Consider the following 20,022-nt stretch of genomic DNA (forward strand, 5'->3'; position numbering starts at 1 on the left):
ATGAACTAACCTTCCCCCTTTACAAAACTCACGATTTTTCTTTGAATACAGGCACCCCAAGGCATAAAATCATTAGATACGATTACATACTCATACTTTTGTAGGAATACAACTCTCAGAATCATCACTTACTTACAAGCGCTATCCGCACATGACATCCCCAGCAGCCACAACGACGCAATCAGCTATCAGCTATCATCTATCAGCTAAGAGCTTTCGTTACTATTTACCTTTTACCTCTGCATTGCATAAGGCTACCTTTCTGCCTTCTAAGACTAAGCATTATCTCCATCTGCATTTTTTTCACTGCATAAGGCTACCTTTCTGCCTTCCGAGACTAAGCTCTGTCTCCATCTCCATTTTTTGCACTGCATAAGGCTACCTTTCTGCCTTCTGAGACTAAGCTCTGTCTCTATCTGCATTTTTTGCATTGTATAAGGCTACTATTCTGCCTTCCGAGACTAAGCATTGTCTCCATCTGCATTCTTCTACATTGCATAAGGCTACCATTCTGCCTTCCGAGGTTAAGCTCTACCTCCATCCTCATGGCTGAAAGATCGCCACCTTCATCTACATACTGCATGGCTGAAATATCGCCATTTTTATTTAAATCCTGCATCGGCTGAAATATTGCCACTTTTATTTACATCCGCTGGCTGAAATATCGCCATTTTTATTTAAATCCTACATCGGCTGAAATATCGCCATTTTTACTTAAATCCTGCATCGGCTGAAATATCGCCACTTTTATTTACATCTTCTGGCAAAAATATCGCCACCTTCATCTACATCCTGCATCGGCTGAAATATCGCCACTTTTATCTACATCCTGCATCGGCTGAAATATCGCCACTTTTATTTAAATCCTGCATGGCTGAAATATTGCCATTTTTATTTAAATCCTGCATCGGCTGAAATATCGCCACTTTTATTTACATCCGCCGGCTGAAAGATCGCCACCTTTTATTTAAATTCTGCATCGGCTGAAATATCGCCACTTTCCTCTCTTGCACTGGCTGAAATATCGCCACCTTTATTTAAATCTTGCATCGGCTGAAAGATCGCCACCTTCTGCATTTTCATGGGCTGAAACATCGCCAATTTGTCCAAAGGCGTCATTGTTCGGAGGCACCATTTTCATAGCCCGAGAACGTCATGCCATGGCCTGAGGACCCCACTTTTATCTTTCGCATATCATTATTCAAAGGCATCATGGTTCGGAGGCATCATCCTCATGGCCCGAGAACATCATTTCATAGCCTGCGAATCCTTTATTATACGCTTCATGGCCCAGGACGTCATGGTTTGAGGACGTCATCCTAGCCGTCCGAAGACGAGCATTTCATGGTCCAATGGGAACTTGCATCACGTTTAAATTTGCGCACAATATATGTTTGCATTGCTCACTTACAGGTACACCGGCTATCAACGGCCGTCTCGGCAGGATCGATCCCGCTCCAGTTCCCGCAGCCTACTAGACTCTGACCATCTCTCCCAATCTAAACATCGCGTCTGTCCTTTTCAAAAAAAAACCTCCATCGGCATATTCCGCCAATGGACCCTGAACTACATATGGCCTGATTCCTGTAAGACCAGGGATATGTAGGCAGCTCAGGAACCGGAGCTCGGTCAAAACTTTCCAAATCGTTTCTTTCGGTCAAAAATTGGCCATCATATCTTTACGCGACAACTCTTTCATCCTTCTCGGGTAAAGAGGGGCAGCTGTTGATACCCAATTTTTCCCTATGTATTTTCATACTCAAAAATACTTTCAAAATAGAATGTGTAAACATATATAAGCATGCCCAAGAGTTTTGATATTTTTTCCTAATTTTCTAAGATTTTAAAATCAATTTATTGTCTATTTTAGCAGTACAAAATCCCATAATTATTCTCAAAATTATCATTTTTGTGAATAATTTATTTTCATCTTCATATTTACACCAAAATATAAGTGATTTTTGCATATTTTTACAAATTTATTTGGTTTTTTTAAGCTAAATTGTATATAATTGCAATTATAGCCTATATTATGATTAATAGCATTTTACAAGTATAAAATTATTCCCAGTATATTTAGATTAATTTTTTATATAGTATTAATTAGTTCAATGCTTTTAATTTATTTTTAAAATCATTTTAACTATTTTTATAAAATTAAAAGGGGAGAAATTGGTTACTTAATACATAGCCATTTCCAATTGCAATTGTAGCCTCAATTGACCCCAATTCCACCCCAATATTAAACGACCCAATTTTGATTTTGACCCGACCCCTTAGCCCTATTTCTTAAACCCGTCCGGTTCTCTTTAAATCCTGGCCGTTGATCATTCTTTCCTTTTTTATTCCCCTAACCCCTCTAACCCTAATTCATTTGCACAAAGACGCCGCCTCTAAAGTCCCTCATCTCCCAAAAAAACTCTCTAACCCTCCGAAACCCTAACCCTATTCCACCGATCTCCGTCTCACCTCCACCGGAATCCATGGCACCCCTGGCCATGGATGGCTTGTGCTCCATCTCCCTCACCCTCAGCTTGAGTTACTCGAAGTTTGGAGGCCTGACTTCCACGATTTCCTTTAGATATGTCTCAGATCTGCAAGATCTATGGCCTCTACGACGATTTTCCGGCATGTTCAAGGCAATATGAGTCTCTTCGACTCGGGATCCGACTTTCCTCAAGACCTTCTCATTCTAGGGTCTTTTTTGCCATTTTTAAGCCTTCTAAGGTTCTACACTTGCTTATTTTTCTTAGATCTGTACCATGCTTGGTCTTTACTTGACATTTTAAGGCTTTTCCCCAAATTTCCTTTTAAAATTGTTCAAAGTCGATTTTTAGGGTTTTTGGAAAAAGTTTTCTTTAAATGTTTTCTGACTTTTTGTTCTCTCTTTATGTGTGTTTTATACTTGTATGTTTATTTCTTATTGTGCTCGAGTTTATTCTCTTATTTCTCTTCTGATTATGCAAGACCTTTTGTTGTTCTTTGTTCACATGTTAACATAGGTTGTTGTTCCGCACTCTTTGCTATATGTGTTTAAGTTCATGCTCTTTGATTTCGTTTCACTTTACTGAGTTTTGTTGGTATTCCTGCTAAGTACTGCTCTTACCTACTTTGTTTAAAACTTCTGAGATCTGTTTGAATTCCGAGTTTTTCTCAAGCATGCCTTTGAATCAATGTGTTTGCTATCACGTATGTTTGCCTCTCTCAATGATTTCTCACCTCTGATCCTATTTGAAACCCTAAAATTTGGGGGTTTTTCTTTGGGTAAATGGCACTAGGGTTTCACTTTGGAACCCTAAATTTCCAGACTCACGGTGAGCCTGTAATCGAACTCAAATCCTACTTGCATGTGGTTCTGAAACTTTCATTGTTAGACTCTTCTTTTGCTTAAACTGTATGCTTTATATATAAGGAAAACTTCCCTTTCAAAAGATTTCACCAAGAATTGATTTTGAAATCCCTTTAATCATGCTAGTGACTCATCACTGATTTATTTCGATTGAATCCCTTTTACCCTACTGGCTGTTTTCTTGGTCATTTTGTGTAAAAATCCCATGCTTGTGATGTTTTTCTTAAAATACTTGGTCTTGTGTATTTCTTCTGTGATTCTGTACCAACGTTTGAATTATTTCCATATCTATATGACTCTTTCCTTAATTACTTAAGGTTCTCTGTGATTACAATTGGATCCGGGACCCTTTTGATTGATTTTCAAACTGATACCTTATTTTTACTTTATAAAGAGCACTACTATTCCATCTTTCCTTAATTACCAACTATGTATTTGACCCTATTTGTGCACTACATGGTTTCCTTACCTTAATCGAGCCTTAGTAAACTGATTTTTTCTCCTTATTTCATCTCAATTAGCCGTTTGACCTAGACCCCTAATTAAAGGAGTCTAGTTGTCTTAATTGATACTAATTGATTGGTTTCTATGTTTGTGCACTCTTTGCCTGCCTTACTTGTTTTCAAAAACTATATAAGGACCTAGTCCTCCCTCTTTCTATCATCAAGGAATTCTCTCATAATCAGAAACACACGAAAATACACCACTCACACATGGAACTCACTTTTCGAGCAATACTGATTTTCTAATCCTGCTTTACTTGAGATCTTTTGGAACTGCTGTTTGCAATTCGGCTTTTTTTTTATTTTTTTGAAACTGGTATGTCCTTTGTTTAAATATTCTGCTTCACCCCCTATATGTTTACTTTACAGCTTCAGGCTTCTTGTTTACTTTATTGCTTACATGCTGTAATTTGTGCTTCCTATCTCTTTTCTTTGCTTCTGTTTCGGTCATGGATCCCTATCCATATTCCCTTCTATGTGCTGAGTTAAGGTCTTGGCCTGACAGTATCCTAATTACTGCCCAAGCCATGACTTGATCCACAATGGATCCTAACTCTCAATGTTTGGCTAGCAGGCTGGTCAGGGGTGTGCCAGCATCCCAATTGCTGGGCATGACCACCCGCCTGCCGTGTCTCTCCCTGATTCCCTTCCCCTATGAACTTACACTTACTCTTAGATTCTAAGTTCTGCCCCCTCTCTTATGGGCCTTGCTTTGGGACCCCAAGTTCCCTCTGAACTTGGACATCTGAGGGCTGGCATCTCCACACTGCACTATGCTCTTGATTCTGAAATATTTTTGGGGTGTAAGCACTGCCCGAAGTCCCTTTGAGACTCTTGGGAACTTTGACACACTCCAAATATGAGAAAGTCTTTTGGAAATCTGATCCTGGAAGTTGGTTTATCTCATATTGTTGGACTTTGAGTCTGAATTAGGCTGATTAGATGTAGCTGTAACCGCTGCTGTAATTTTTTTACTTTCTTTTTGATCCATTCGGTCTGTAGTAACTTTGTAATAACTATTGGGGATGGATAGTGAAAAGGGATGGGGGAATGAATGCATGTAAAGGGTAGAAAGCATGCCTATAGGATCTTTTATAATTCTGCATTTTTTTGCGCTTAGAAAGCATGCCTATAGGATCTTCTATAATTTCTGCATTTCTGCATGTAGAAAACCTGCCTATAGGTCATTCACAATTTCTGCACTTCTGCATTTAGAAAACATGCCTATAAGTTTTTCTACGCTTCTGCACTTTTGCATTTCCGCTATTTTAGAGATCATGCCAATAGGTTCTGCATATAAAATCATGCCTTAAGTTATTCTGCATATACACACCATTTGGCAAACAATCTTAGGCTTAATAATAACCAACTCATTCTAGACATCATGTCTATAGGACTCTTGCATTTATATAACTGTTTTAAAACTAATGACACTTAGAGATCATGCCTATAGGATCAAACCAACTGAATCTGAATCGTCCATCTCGCTAGTAAGTCTAGAATCAGTGGTAAAGTCGTTTTAACATCTCCAGAACTTTTGTTTGTTTCTAAAATCAATAATCGTCCTTAAAATCAGTACGCCTTCTACATTGTTAGATATCCTGATCACAGATCTCATCTAGGAAAGCCAGTAGGTAATTGATTAACTGTATCAGTTCTGATAACTACATCTAGTCAAGACTAATTCGGACTCCTCATCTGAGAAATATGTGATGAATCAGCGTATCCTACGCCTTAATTTAATTAAAGACCTAACTAGTATCTGAAGTCATGCTATGTATTTGCATTTAAGTGAGGAGGCCTGTATGAGCCCTAATTGCTGTTTTTCTCCCCCTATTTGACTATATGTTTTGATTGTCGCCTAGATTTTTTATCCTTTCTTGAACTTCTGAAAAGCCCCAATTCCCTTCCCTTTAGGACTAGTAGTTCCAATGCCTCCGGAACTGATAGGATCGAGACGGATAGACATGAAGATGATGATCACGCGATAACACCATGCGTACGATTGACTACCGGTGTTGTGTGGATGATCCATGTATTTTACAAACCTAGGACCCCCTTCCTTTATGTAATTATTTTAGATTGACAATTTCCTGTTCTTTAAAATTCTGCATTTTGTTTCAGTCATTAAAATTTCCCCTTTAATTTTTGCACTGTCCTCTTCTTCTAAATAAAATTTTCTGCTCACCCACTTCTGTAACTAATTGTTTATATTCATTATTTGGTCCCTTTTTTTGCACTTAGACATTCTTTCAAATAACTAGGAAATCACCTATTCAAAATTTCAGCATGCTTAGTAACCATTATACATATCTACTCGAGGTGCTTATGTAAAATTTGTCTTGTATGCTTACTTGCTTTAAAGTCACAATTGTAGCATGACCGGGAACCACACTAGTGGATCTTGAGGGGTGCCTAACATCTTCCCCTCGAGATAATTTCTAGCCCTTACCCAAACTCTGGTTTTCCAACTCAAACCCTTCTTAGTGTCCTAATGCACTTAATCATTAGGTGGCGACTCTTCAAACTCCAAAACCCAATTCCCAAAAGGGAAAGGAGTTGTCCGCCCAAATTTCGTAAACCCAATTTCTCCTTTTAAAAGAGGAAAAAAGGGGCGTCCACACTACCGTCGCCGTGAATGATAACCTCTTGGTGATTCCACTCAAACTTCACTGCCTGGTGTAGTGTTGACGCCACGGCCCCGGCGGCATGAATCCATGGTCGTCCCAACAATAGATTGTAAGATGCCGGCATATCTATCACTTAAAAATCAACATCAACCAAGTAGGCCCCATTTGCAAACACAAGCTAATCTCCCCAATAGTAGACCTTTGAGAACCGTTGAAAGCTTTGACGTTGATGGCCCGTCCTTGATTTCATGCAGCCCTTTTCCCAACGTCGTGAGTGTTACCAACGAACAAATGTTGAGACTGGACCCCCCATCGACCAGGATCCTGGTGATAAAGTAATCTTCGTACTGCACAGTGATATGCAACGCCTTGTTGTGACCCAATCCTTCTGGTGGTAGCTCATCTTCATGAAAAGTGATTTTGTGACTTTCCAATACCTGGCCTACCATGTTGGCCATCTCCCCGCCGGTGATGTTGCTCGGTACACATGCCTCGCTCAGCACTCTAAACAAGGCATTCTTGTGTGCATCGGAACTTTGTAACAAAGCAAGGATAGAAATATGTGCCAGTGTTTTGTTCAGCTGATCAATGACTGAGTATTCCTTCGCTTGTTTCTTTCTCCAGAGATCATCGGTCCCAGTTTTAGTTACGGCTTGTCGACCAGAGGTCTACTTACTCGACTCAGCCAAGTGTTCCGGGGTATAAACCCTGCCGGTTCTCGTCATACCCTGTGCCGCAACTGCTTCCCCGAACTTGTCTTTCCCTTTCCTTCTTGCCTCGGCTGTGTAGTCCCATGGTATGGCCTTTGTGTGGAATGGTGTTACGGTTGTCATTTCTACCGGAATGGGCACTCTTGCTTTGGGAGGTAATATAGCAACTTCAAATGGTACAGGTACCTTTGGGGACCCAAACTCGACCTCAATTGGCGTTGGCATCTTCGCAGAGGTTGGTGTTTCGAACTCAAGTGGTATGAGCATGTTCACCTCGTCGTCTCCAGAAGGCTGAATCTGGACTACAATCGGATTAAGGGTGACTGTTGGTTTCTTTGGATCGTCAGCTTCTGCGACCAAACCGATTGATCCCTTGGGATCCCAATCATCCTCTATTTCAATCGTGTGAACACCTCCACCCTTGTGGTCTGGTAGAGGGTTATTGCGGACATTCGGAGCAGGCTCCTTTGCCACGATGGTCTTGTTATCAATCAAAGCCTGGATCTTATCTTTTAGGGAGCGGCATTCATCAGTGGTATGCTCTTTCATGCCATAATGGTATGCACAGGTTTTATTTGGGTTGACCCATTGGGAAGGGTTTTCAGGGGTTATAGCAGGGATAGCGGTGACATAACCAGCAGCTTTGAGTCTTTCGTACAGCTGGTCAATTGGTTCAGCAATGGAGGTATACTATTTGGGAGGTCTGCGGTCGAAATTTGGTCGTGGTCTAGGGAAGTTTTGACGTGGGGACGGTGATTGATAGTGGGACGGTTGGGTGTTGTAAGCTTGGTATGCATGTTCTGGTTGGGAGTATTTGGGTGAAGTGGGCTGATACGTGGGAGATGGCGGATAAGCGGGTGATGGAGTTTGGTAAGTGGGTGAGGGTGCTTGGTAATTTGGGGTAGGCTGATATGTGATTGGAGGTATTGGATATGTTTGGTACTTGATAGGGGATTTGGTCCTCTGTGCAAGCATTACAGCACCTACGTCCCTTTTCTTGGGCGTGCCACCAGATTGTAAAGCCTTATTGGTAGCCTGTAAGTCTTCAAAGTTCGTAACCATACCACTCTTGATGCCTTCCTCGATCCTTTCTCCTAGCTTGATGATATCAGAAAATTTATGATTCTCAATCAGCATCAGCCTCTCATAATATTGTGGGTCCTGAGCTCGGATGAAAAACTTGTTCATTTGTTCTTCCTCTAAGGCCGGTCTGACCTTAGAAGCTTCTGATCTCCAATGAGTGGCATATTCGCGGAATGTTTCGGTGGGTTTCTTCTTTAAATTCTGAATGTAAAACAAATCTGGTGCATTTTCCGTGTTGAACCTGAATCTATCCATGAAGTCGGATGCCATACTTACCCAGTTTGACCACTTCTTTGGGTCTTGGCTAATGTACCAAGACAGAGCATCTCCTTTCAGGCTCCTCATGAAAAGTTTCATGCGGATCTTCTCGTCTCTTCCTACTCCGACCAACTTGTCGCGGTATGTTCTCAAGTGAACCCTGGGATCCCCTGTACCATCAAACATTTCGAACTTGGGAGGTTTGTACCCCTCGGGCAATTCGACATCGGGCTGTATCATAGTTTAGCCCCTCAATTCCCTTACTTCCCTCAATGCCTTGAATTCTGGTGGTCAACCTTTTAAGCTCTTCGGCCAAATTTCTGATGAGCGAGTCCTTATCATTGGACTCGGGTGTGCTTGAGGAGCGGGATGGTTTTGTTGCTTTGGGATGTTTTGTGGGGATATGGGATTCTGAGCATTTGGGAAAGTAACTTCTGGAGTGGTGAGGGAAAATGACAGACTTGCCAAATTCCGGACTTGATCAAGTTCTTCTTAAAACTTTAATAGCTTTTGTTCTAGTTGAGAGGTATTTTCCTTGGAGACCAAAGCACCACGAGTGACCTCTACCCGTTCAGCTGAGTTGTTCGAAACTTCCATTCTTCTTTTGCTTTTGTGTCTGATAGGACTGGGAGGAGGAGTAGGTGGAGGGCCCCTAGATCTTGTAAAATATGATGATGTTGCCAGAGTTCACGAACTAACCTTTGGGTAGGGGAATAAACAAAAAAGTAAAAACAAAAAGGTGATAAGTCAGTAAGGATCATAAGGAAAAAATGTTGCGATATTTAAACACGTAGTGCAGGAAATATAAAGCGCGTCTTAATTTTGGGGGACCTCGTTGTGCCCGAGGTAGGCCTAGCGACAAGTCAATTTGGAGAACTTAGAATGCTAAATGCCTCATTTTATCGAAAAAAAAGGTAGACGAATCCTAAAACGACACTAAATGACAAGAAAATAAAAATCACTAATGGCCGTCGGCCTTATTACATCTCATAAAGCGAAAAATGAAAATTCCTATCTATTTGGTCCCGGAGGGACCCTCCCCAGACTCGGCATTGTTGGCTTCCTCGAACAGCTCTCCCAGCTTGCGCGGTCCTAGTAGCAGGTAAGCTCCGGCCAAATGTCCGCCTTCATTCCTTCAGCAGTCCGGCAATCTTCGACCCTCTTGAGAAACGATTTTGGTCACTAGAGTGTAAATCTTTTCACCAGCTTAGCAATCTTGGGTGGATGTTGGTGACCATGCCGAATCTGGGGACTTCGTACCTCATATTTCTGCAAGACAAAAGGTTAGGCCCTTACCCCCACCAGACTTGACTATTTAAAATCAATAATTGGCATAAAAGCATTTTAGTTCTCCAAGTAAATGCACAAAACGTGGTAGTGTCCGTTTGGGTTTTGGGAAAACCCAGTGGACTTTGGACAAGGTTATCTTTAAGAGTCATTATGCGGACAACATAACTGACTCGGCTAGGTTTGACCATGATGCATGAACAATTAAACAGAGTAAGGTTTCTATAGGGTATTAGACTTGTACCCTTGAGCGGACAAATCAAGAGGGAAAGGTGCGGAACCGTCGACTACACCGTTGATCGACTGGTTTTACCGCAAATATGCCTTTGCCGGATTTACGGGGTGATAATATCGGAAGGGCGCAACCACTCATTATAAGCGTTGATATGGTATTTTGTTTGACACGAGTGCAATATATGAAAACATGCTTATGCAATAAGTAAAACAAGTTATCACGTATTTGCACGTTCATCAAGTAATAATTACAACAGTTTCTCATAATTTACAACAGTATTAAAGGAAAGCGATAAAGGAAAGCATTAAGAGAAATAAAGGAAAGAAACAAAGAGCCAAGTCAGTTTCGAGGTAGAAGAGGGAAAAAAATTTAAAGGCATTTAAACAAATAAAGACATATAAAGAAGCATAAAGTCACAAATAGCATGAAATGGTAAAAGCCTTAAAGAAGTCCCCAGCAGAGTCGCCATGCTGTCGATGCCCCCTTTTTCTTGCGAAATCGGGTTTATGACATTTGGGAGGACAACTCGTTTCCTTTGGGGAATTGGGTTTTGAATTGAAGAGTCGGCACCTAATGAGTAAAGTGCATTAGGACACTAAGAAGAATTTTGATTTAGAAAACCAGAGATTGGGTAAGGGCTCGAAATTATCCCGAGGGGAAGGTGTTAGGCACCCCTCGAGATCCACTAGTGTGGTTCCCGGCCATACTATAATTGTGACTTTAGGGTACAGATAACATATAGACAACTAAGGCTTCAAATAAAAGGGGATTTTCACATAAAGGTTGCAAATAGATGGAGTGAAAAAGAAACGACAGAAAAGCTGAATTTCTGAGAGAAAAGAAAAAGATAGTTTGAGAAATTTGAAAATAAACAATGAAATAAACAAGTAAAAGAGAGAGTGGGGGTCCTAGGTTCATAAATAATATAGATCACCCCACACAACACCCAGTAACCACTTATACACGTGGTGTTATCGCGTGATCATCATATCCATATCTACCCTTTCACACCCCGTTAAGGTATTAAACGCGGAATGGTCTCGTTTCACTTATTGCATGCTATTACCCGCCCCCAATCCTATCAGTCCCGGAGGCATTTGGGACTACTATTCCTAAAGGGAAAGGGTATGAGGTTTTATAGTTTTAAAAGGACAAAATTCTAGCGCGACAATCAAAACACATAGAGCAAATATGGGGAAGGCAATCAAACACATAAGGCTCAAACAGACCTCCTTAGATCAGAGAAAGCATATAGTTTAGCATGTCTTACACGTACTGATTAGGGTCTGATTAAACTTAAAAGTTAAAGCAGGCTGATTTATCACATATTTTTAGATAAGAAGTCCGAGTTAGGCCTGCCCGCTGGTTGTAATTAATAAAGACTATTGCAGTTTATAACTTTTACCCTAAGGCTTGCCTAAGTGATAGACGAAAATCTATAGGCATGATGTCTACAGATTTCAGAAATAAGAAAATGAACTGATTACATACTGGTTTAAAGGGGAGTTGCTCATTAAAAACGAATTTTAGAAAACACGAGTTCTGCTGTTGGTAACGCATTTTTATTGCTAATTTAGACTCATAAGCGAGTGAGGCTATTCAGATTTGAAATAGAACTCCTATAGGCATGCTTTCTATGTGTTTGCCAACTTAGAACATTGTTATAGACATAGAAGAGTGCAGAAATCCTATAACATAGCATCTAAGTGTTGCATTGTTTTACTTAAGGCCTATAAACACGTTTGCCTAGTGAAAAGCGGGTATGCAAGAATCAGAAAAGACCTATAGTCATATTCTCTACGTGCGTGTGCAGAAGCTATATACATAATATCTACGTGAAAGTGCAGAATCCCTATAGTCATGGTAACTATGTGAAAGTGCAGAAATCTTATAGGCATGATAACTACATGAAAATGCATAAATCCTATAGGCATGGTAACTATATGATAGTGCAGAAATTTTAATAGGCATGGTAACTATATGAAAAACATTGAAATTAGAGATTCCTATAGGCAAGTTATCTACCCTTTTCATGCACAGTCACCCCTCCCTTTTCACTAAACATCCCCGAAAGTTTATTACAAAGTTATTACAGCCCAGAATGGAATAAGGAAAACAAAATTACATTAGAAATTAAAAGTACAACCAAGGGGAGCCTAATTCAGGCTCCTTGTCTGAAACATGAGATGAACCAACTCGAAAGATCCGATTTCCAAAGCCTTTCTCTCATTTGGGGTGTGTCAGAGTTCCCTAAGAGCCTCAAATGGACTCCGGGAAGTGCTCAAACCCAAATACATTGCAGGATTGAGTCATAGTGCAGTGTGGAAGGGCCAGCTCTCAAGTGTCCAAGTTCAGAGGGAACTCAAGGTCCCAAGGCAAGGCTCACAGGAAGGGGGGCAGAACTTAGAAGCTAAGAGTGAGTGTAAGTGCAGAGAGGGAATTCTATAAGGGGAAAAGGGAAGTGGCAAGGACAGGCTAGTGGGCATACCTAGCAATAGGAAATGCTGGCACACCCCACTAGCCTGTTAAAACACATTGTTTTGGGAGTTATGATCCCCAAAGGGATCAAGTCCAAACATGAACAATAACTTGCATGTTGCCATGTTCTGAACTACAACTCAAAGCACATAGAGGGAAACAGGGGTACAGGGATTCACAGCAGAAACAGTTGAAAGGAAATTAACATGCTAGTTGACATTTAACTCCATATAGACAGTAAAGTAGACATGGATGTAAAGGCTGTAAGTAAGAACATTGAGATGATGCTGAAACCAAAACTAGAACATACCAGTCTCAAAGAAACAAGCAAAAGAAAGCAGTATTCTTGTAAAGCCAAAGTGCAGACAAAAAGCAAGAATACTCCAAGTATGAGTTTTGTGAGATTGTAAGTGTAAAGTCTGAAGTGTGTGTGTGTGTGTTGATCGTGCAAAAGGGTCGTGCCCCTTTAATAGTGTATAAAGCAAGCAGAAATAGGTAAGAAAATAGTTTGAAAATCAATTACACAAGGTTTTCCTTTTATTAAGGGATTCTGATTTCAGACGGGTAAAAATAATTAAGGAAACGGATTAATCAAACACTTTTTTCAAAGCAGTACAAGAGGGGTAAATACATAGAGGTTTATTTAAGGACAAGGTCTTGACAGTACACGGTTTGTGCAAATAAGGCAAGGGAATCAATTAGTAGCTAGTAAATCAAAAATTGAAGATTTTGTATGAATGAACCAGGTCAAAAAGATGGGAAAGAATTTAACTTAAGGAAAATCAATAACAATCAATTAGACTCATTAAAAGGAAATCTGAATCAATCACAAGTTAGAAAACCTTTTTGAAGAAAGATTCGTCATATATAAAAGCATACAGACACGTTAAACATGAAGAAATTTGTCATGCTATTCCATAGAAGAGTCTACTGTAGGGGAATCAGAATTGTGTGCAAATAAAAGAAATTCACACTTAGTTCATAGACTCATAGGTTAGTCTGAAAGAGTCAAGGGTTCTCAAACAGAACCCTAATCCAATCATATGACCAAACTCGGAGGAACCCCAAATTCTAGGGTTTCTACCTCGAGTCAAATACAGAGATGAGGAGGCAGCAGGCTCAGAGATTTCTTTCGGGAACTTTCTCTTAGGATAAAACAACCTAGTCTGATGAATTTTCTCCTAGGATAGGAATCTTAGCCTTATGAATCTTTCTACTAAGATAAAAAATAAAAAAACCTAGTCTGATAAAATTTTCTCCTAGGATAATGTTTTTTAAAAAAAAAGAAGGAGGTCTGAATTTAAAAAAAAAAAGGGTCAATTTTTAATTTTCTTATGTTACCAATCTTTAGTTTTCTTGAAATCAAGGGTCCCGCCTGGAGAATAGGGTCAGTTTTTAAATTAGTCAAGCTTAGTTTATAGTTTTTCGCAAGCTCAATCTCAAATCTAGGATACGCACTTCCTAGTTTGGGTTATTCAAGTTTCATCCCTAGGAGACGCACATCCTAGTCGAGTCTTCAATTGCATCCTTCATCAATAGCATAGGTGATTCATAGGTCTGCTACAACTCACAAATCTTCCTAGTGCAAACTGGGGCAGAAAAGTTTCTTTTGTTTTGTCTGTTTTGCTGTAGTAGCAGGCGCCCACCTGGAGAACGAGGGAATTCATTTCAGAATTACTTCAAATTTCAAGTCAGTAGCAGGCGCCCACCCGGAGAACAAGGGAAGTCATTTCAGAATTCAATTCAAGTTAGAAGTAGCAGAAACTCGCGGCTAGAATGCGATTCAATAGTCCGAGATAACCAACAGAAGTAGTCTCATTCTAGAATAAAAAAAAGAAAAAAAAAGTGAATCCAAAATGCAGAAACAGAGAAAGATGTGAATTGCTCAAGACGTGGCTGAAGTCACGAGCACTGCATGTCCGGTCTTGATCCGAAGAAGCCGTGGAAGAATGTACTAACACGTGCAACTAACAAGCATCAAGATTCAGATCAGAGTCCGTATGGAGAACCAACCAAGACTCAAGATCAAGCTTCAGAAGATTCATAGATAGGGATCTTGTAACTCGTAGCTGATAGGCTTAGTTAGTATTTTTAATTTTTATTTTTGATGTAATAACAGGACCGCGGACCGCAACCTTGACGGAACAGTACCTCACTCGACTCTCTCATCCTCTCCATACACTCCATCACTCTTCCTAATTCTGAACTACACATGGCCTGATTCCTTTATAGCCAAGGATATGTAGGCAGCTCAGATACAGTGCTCGGTCACATTCTCTTTTCTTTTATTTTTGGTCTCTCTAAATAAGGGTCGGGTTAAAAAAGCTGTCTCGTCGTTCTTTGTCTGAAAATACTTCGTGTTTCCAGTCAAAGAGGGGCAGCTGTNATATAAGAATAAAATAGATTAGTCCCCAAAATGATAATTTGAAGAACACTTATTGGCTTTTGTATTGCTAAAATAGGGCAAAAAAATCGATTTAAAAATCTTTTTTGAAAATTAAAAAAATAATAAAATACTTGGACATGCTTATATATGCATATATATACTATTTTGAAGGTATTTGCATATAAAAAATATACAGGGAAAAATTGGGTATCAACACTAAGCACATCCTGAATGCCGCTGGAACCAATACCATGCACAAAAATAAGTTTAGTATGGGTAGAAAATCAATGTGTACCTAGTAAATATCAAGTCTAACCCCGATGAAGTAGTGACAAGGTTTAGAAAAAGGTGACACAATTCCATAACCTGATAAAACTCATAAGAATGTACAATAATGAAGGAACAACCAAGAAACCACGAATATAAATAGTAAGGTACATAACCAAGAATCAACTATTGTGCATGCTTTCAAGTAAGTTGATAAAGAACATAAGAAAGGCACAACATCAGTACATAAGGATGATATGCATCAAGTAGCATGTCTATACATATCTCTATATGATTCTACAATGTCCATGCATGTGAAAGAATCTATCTTTTCCTCGTCTGATACCTCCCAGGTGCCCCATATCAATGTGTGCACACTACCTAAGGTACAATAGGTTATCAAGTGATACCTAAGGGATGGATCCAAATCCACGCGTCAAGCATTATAGCTTCATAATTAATCATCAACATCTCAAGAATCAGTCATCAAATCTTACAAAATGTACCATCGTGCCAACCTCAGTCCATAACAGAGTACCATATGCAGGAATGTATGCATATAAATGATGCATATGGACGGAGAAAATCATCATGCAAATATATACTCTGCAGCCGTAGTTATATTTATATATATATATATAAATGATGCATATGGACGGAGAAAATCACCATGCAAATATATAATCCAACATACCGAATGGCCCTTCATGTTAAGAAAAAGTATCAAAAGTCTAGACATAATCTCTAGCATGATTAGTAGTTGATAACATCCAAATCCGCTCCTGAAAGAGTAAGTGTACACAGTCGCATACAATATGATTACCCAATTATGAAACAGGATCGGATCTCATAGGGAAAAAATGTAGGCGATTAGGCAAGTAGGAGAATTATCACTTTTTATGCTAAGCCAAACACTAACAAGGGTTTTGAGAAAATATTATATCCAAAGCCGATAATATAAACTAACCTAGAAAGTAAGTAAATTATCAATGGATACAAGCATGAATACAAAGGGAGTTACACTCAAGTAACAATCCAATGTATTTCATAATTTTATAAATATGAGCGAGTTTAAATTAATTAGCCTCAGATAATGATTTTATATTAGCTTCTTTTGAAGACTAACAAGAGTTCCTAATTGAATTATTCCTAATACAATTAAGATAATTAAGTACATCAGAATGTGCTACAAGTAGTTCAATCATATCCATAGGTAGAATCCATTTAACACCTTAAGTTTTTGTTAATTAATCTTGCCCAGCCCTGAGTTTGACTTTTCTAAGATTAATTTGAAGTTAATCGGCGAGTTTTAGGTTTAGCTAATCCATTTGAAATCATTAAAGAACAAGAATAATTAAACAAATAACTAATTAACTTCATAATTAATAAAAATCATTCATTACATAAGCATAACAAGAGTTTTAATCCAAAATTGAATAATAAATAATTTTGTAAACAATAATCAACTAGTGGAATAAAATAATACACGCTTAGATATTCAATACAACAATGAATTGAAAAAATTAACTAAAAGGTTAAGAATTTCTCATCCACGGACTTCAAATCTTCAGTCCTCAAGTGTGGTGTAGAACCCTAGCTCTCCAAAACTTTTATTTTCTGCCAAAGATATTTTCCAAATTGAGCTGATTCAAGTATTAAGTGGTTTGAGAGCCAAAAATGTGAAATGATGTTTTTGTCCATATTTTCCGCCCAGTTATATGATTCGCATTCGCGACAAAAATAACAGCAATCGCATCGAACAACACTGCAAATAGTCGCTATCACGTATTGTACCTTGCGTTCGCAGAGAACACTTGACCAAGATTTGCTGCATCGCGTCGGCATGCCAGTCTTCACGTTTGCGATAGACATCTTCCTAGATAACAGTGATCGCGTCTTTTCACCTCACGATCGTGCTAAGTACTTGACCAACCACTGACCAGCTCTTCCTTCTTCGTGTTCGCCGTCCAACCATCGCGTTTGCAATGGACATTTTCCAGGAGGTTCGCGATCGCATCATTTCTCTTCGTGACCGCATAGAGCAATACTGGCAGCTTATCAATTTTTCATTTTAACTTACTTTGACTTTTTCTTCCATATCTTCTCTAAATCATATAATACCTGAAATATGCCAATAAACCTCAACAAATGCCTTAGTTTCTCAATAAAATAATACAAAAGTCTATGTATCAAGAACAGATAAGTTGGTAAAATACCAGCTTATTAGTAGTCATACAAACATATAATGTACAGACAAGAAGAAACAAATTTTAAACAAGGCATAAAAAAGCCTAAATTCTACCCCAAACATGGTATAGCCTTAGCGGGCGCATATACGCTCTTTATCTCCATATGTGTCTCCCCCAAACATGTAGTACTTCTACATATTTATTTTATATGGAAACATCTTCAAATCAAGGTTAGTCAATCTACTTACCTTATCCAGAATAGGCTTCAACCTTCCAATATGCCCTTTGCTCTATCCTTGTCATCCAAACGACCCGAATCTATCAAAATATTACCTAACAATGTCAAATAAAGTCATGGAAACCAATTCCAAACAATAAAGCTTCAATATTTAATTAAATATCAAAATTCAACAAAAAATTAACCTGGACTCACATGGCCAAAACCCGAGCCCAGGGTCAAATTTCGTTGCCCCATAACCCTACAACAACAACAATAACAACAAACCTAGTGAAATCCCACAAGTGGGGTCTGGAGAGAGTATAAGCAGACCTTATCCCTTCCTTATGAAGGTAGAGAGGCTATTTCATAAAGACCCTCGGCTCAAGAATAGTAACAAATGAAGCAATAGACAAATAATAGCAACAACAAGATAATAAGACAATGGAAGCAAATGATACAACGGGTAATAACAGAGATCCAGAGATACAAAACTACAAGAATAATGCCAATCCTACTGATAATAATAACACACCATATAAAAATAAGGGACTAGGAATAGAAAAATACACGACTAATACCCTAATTCTCGACCTCAACACATATATATTGAGGGTCATGTCTCGGTAAGCTGGAGCAGAGTCATGTCCTGCCTAATCACCTCACTCCAGTTCTTCTTAGGCCTCTCTCTACCCCTGCACTGACCCACCAAGGGCAACCTCTCACACTTCCTAACCAGCGCATTGGAGTCTCTCATTTTCACATGTCCGAACCATCTCAGCCTCAATTCCCGCAGCTTATCTTCCACAGGAGCCACACCCACCTTATCCCTAATATATTCTTTCCTAATCTTGTCTTTTCTGGTATGCCCATACATCCATATCAACATCCTCTTTTCTGCTACTTTTGTCTTCTAGGCATAAGACTTCTTGACTGGCCAACACTCGGCTCCATACAACATGGCCGGTCTAACAACCGCTTTGTAGAACTTGCCTTTAAGTCTAGGTGGCACATTCCTGTCACACAAAATACCAGAAGCGAGCCTCCATTTCAACCACTCGGCTCCAATGCGATGTGAGACATCCTTGTCAATCTCCATGTTACTCTGTATAGTAGACCCAAGGTATTTGAAACTATCTCTCTTGGGGATGACCTTCACGTCCACTTATACACTGAACTTACACTCCAAGTATTCTATTTTCTCCTGCTCAACTTATAACCTTTAGACTCTAGGGTCTGTCGCCACACCTCTAGCCTATCATTAACCCCGTTGTGCATCACGTCAATCAACACTATATCATCTGCAAATAAAATACGCCATGGCATCTCTCCTTGAATGTGTCGCGTCAGCACATCCATAGTCAGGGCAAATAAAAATGGGCTAAGATCTGATCTCTGATCCCAGTCCAAAGATTTTATTAGTTTCCAAATTCGAATCCAAATTGATGTTCAAAACCTCAAAATCTATTATTTTAGTCGTAAACAAAACCTCAAGTTTCACTCTTTGATTCTATGTTTTAAGTGTAACGATCTGACCGGTCGTTTTGCTTTCTAGATCACCCGATCCCCTAATTAAGACATCCTATATAATCTTATTCTATTTTGTGACTTGCGGGGATGGTTGGTTCGGATATGGAAGGATTCGGTTTGAAATCGAAACACTTAGTTCCTTAATAGTGGCCTAAGATGGCCAAATATGACTTGAGTCAACATTTTGAGTAAACGACCTCGGAACCAGGATTTGATTGTTCCACTGGGTTCTTATGATTACTTTGTACTTGGGCATGTATTTGGATCGAGTTTCGGGTGATCAGGGAGTGTTTCAGCGCTTAAGGTTGGAAGTTGGCGCATTGAAGGTTTTCAAGTTCTTTAAATTTGGTTTGAAGTAGACATTAATGTAATTAAGGTCCGTTTGGAATTCTGAGTCTGGGAATAGATCCGTATGGTGATTTATAACTTGTATGCAAACAATTTCGTCATTCCGAGTTGTCTAAGTATGATTCGACACGTTCGAATCTAGTTGAAGAAGTTTGAAGTTCATAAGTTGATTAATTTGGTTTTGGGATGCGATTCTTGGTTTTGATGTTGTTTAATGTGTTCTGAGGGTTCGAGCAGGTTTGTATTATGTTTATGGACTTGTTGGTGCAGTTGGACGGGGTCCCGGGTGGCTCGGGTGAGTATTGCACCACCCGGAGCTAAGTTCAAATTTCTGCAATTTACTGTTCTGGTTTCCTTCTTCGCGTCAATTTACTGTTCTGGTTTCCTTCCTCGCGTTCACAATGAATAATTTGGTATGGGGGTGATTTTTTTTTCGAATTCACGACCACATGGTCGCGTTCGCGAAGGTTTGAGTCCCTAGGTCTTCGCATTCGTGAAGACAGTAATGCGTTCGCGTAGAAAAAAGGGGACAGCTGCCTTTTCTCATCGCGT

Source organism: Nicotiana attenuata, unplaced genomic scaffold (assembly GCF_001879085.1).
Source record: "Nicotiana attenuata strain UT unplaced genomic scaffold, NIATTr2, whole genome shotgun sequence".
Lineage (NCBI taxonomy): Eukaryota > Viridiplantae > Streptophyta > Magnoliopsida > Solanales > Solanaceae > Nicotiana > Nicotiana attenuata.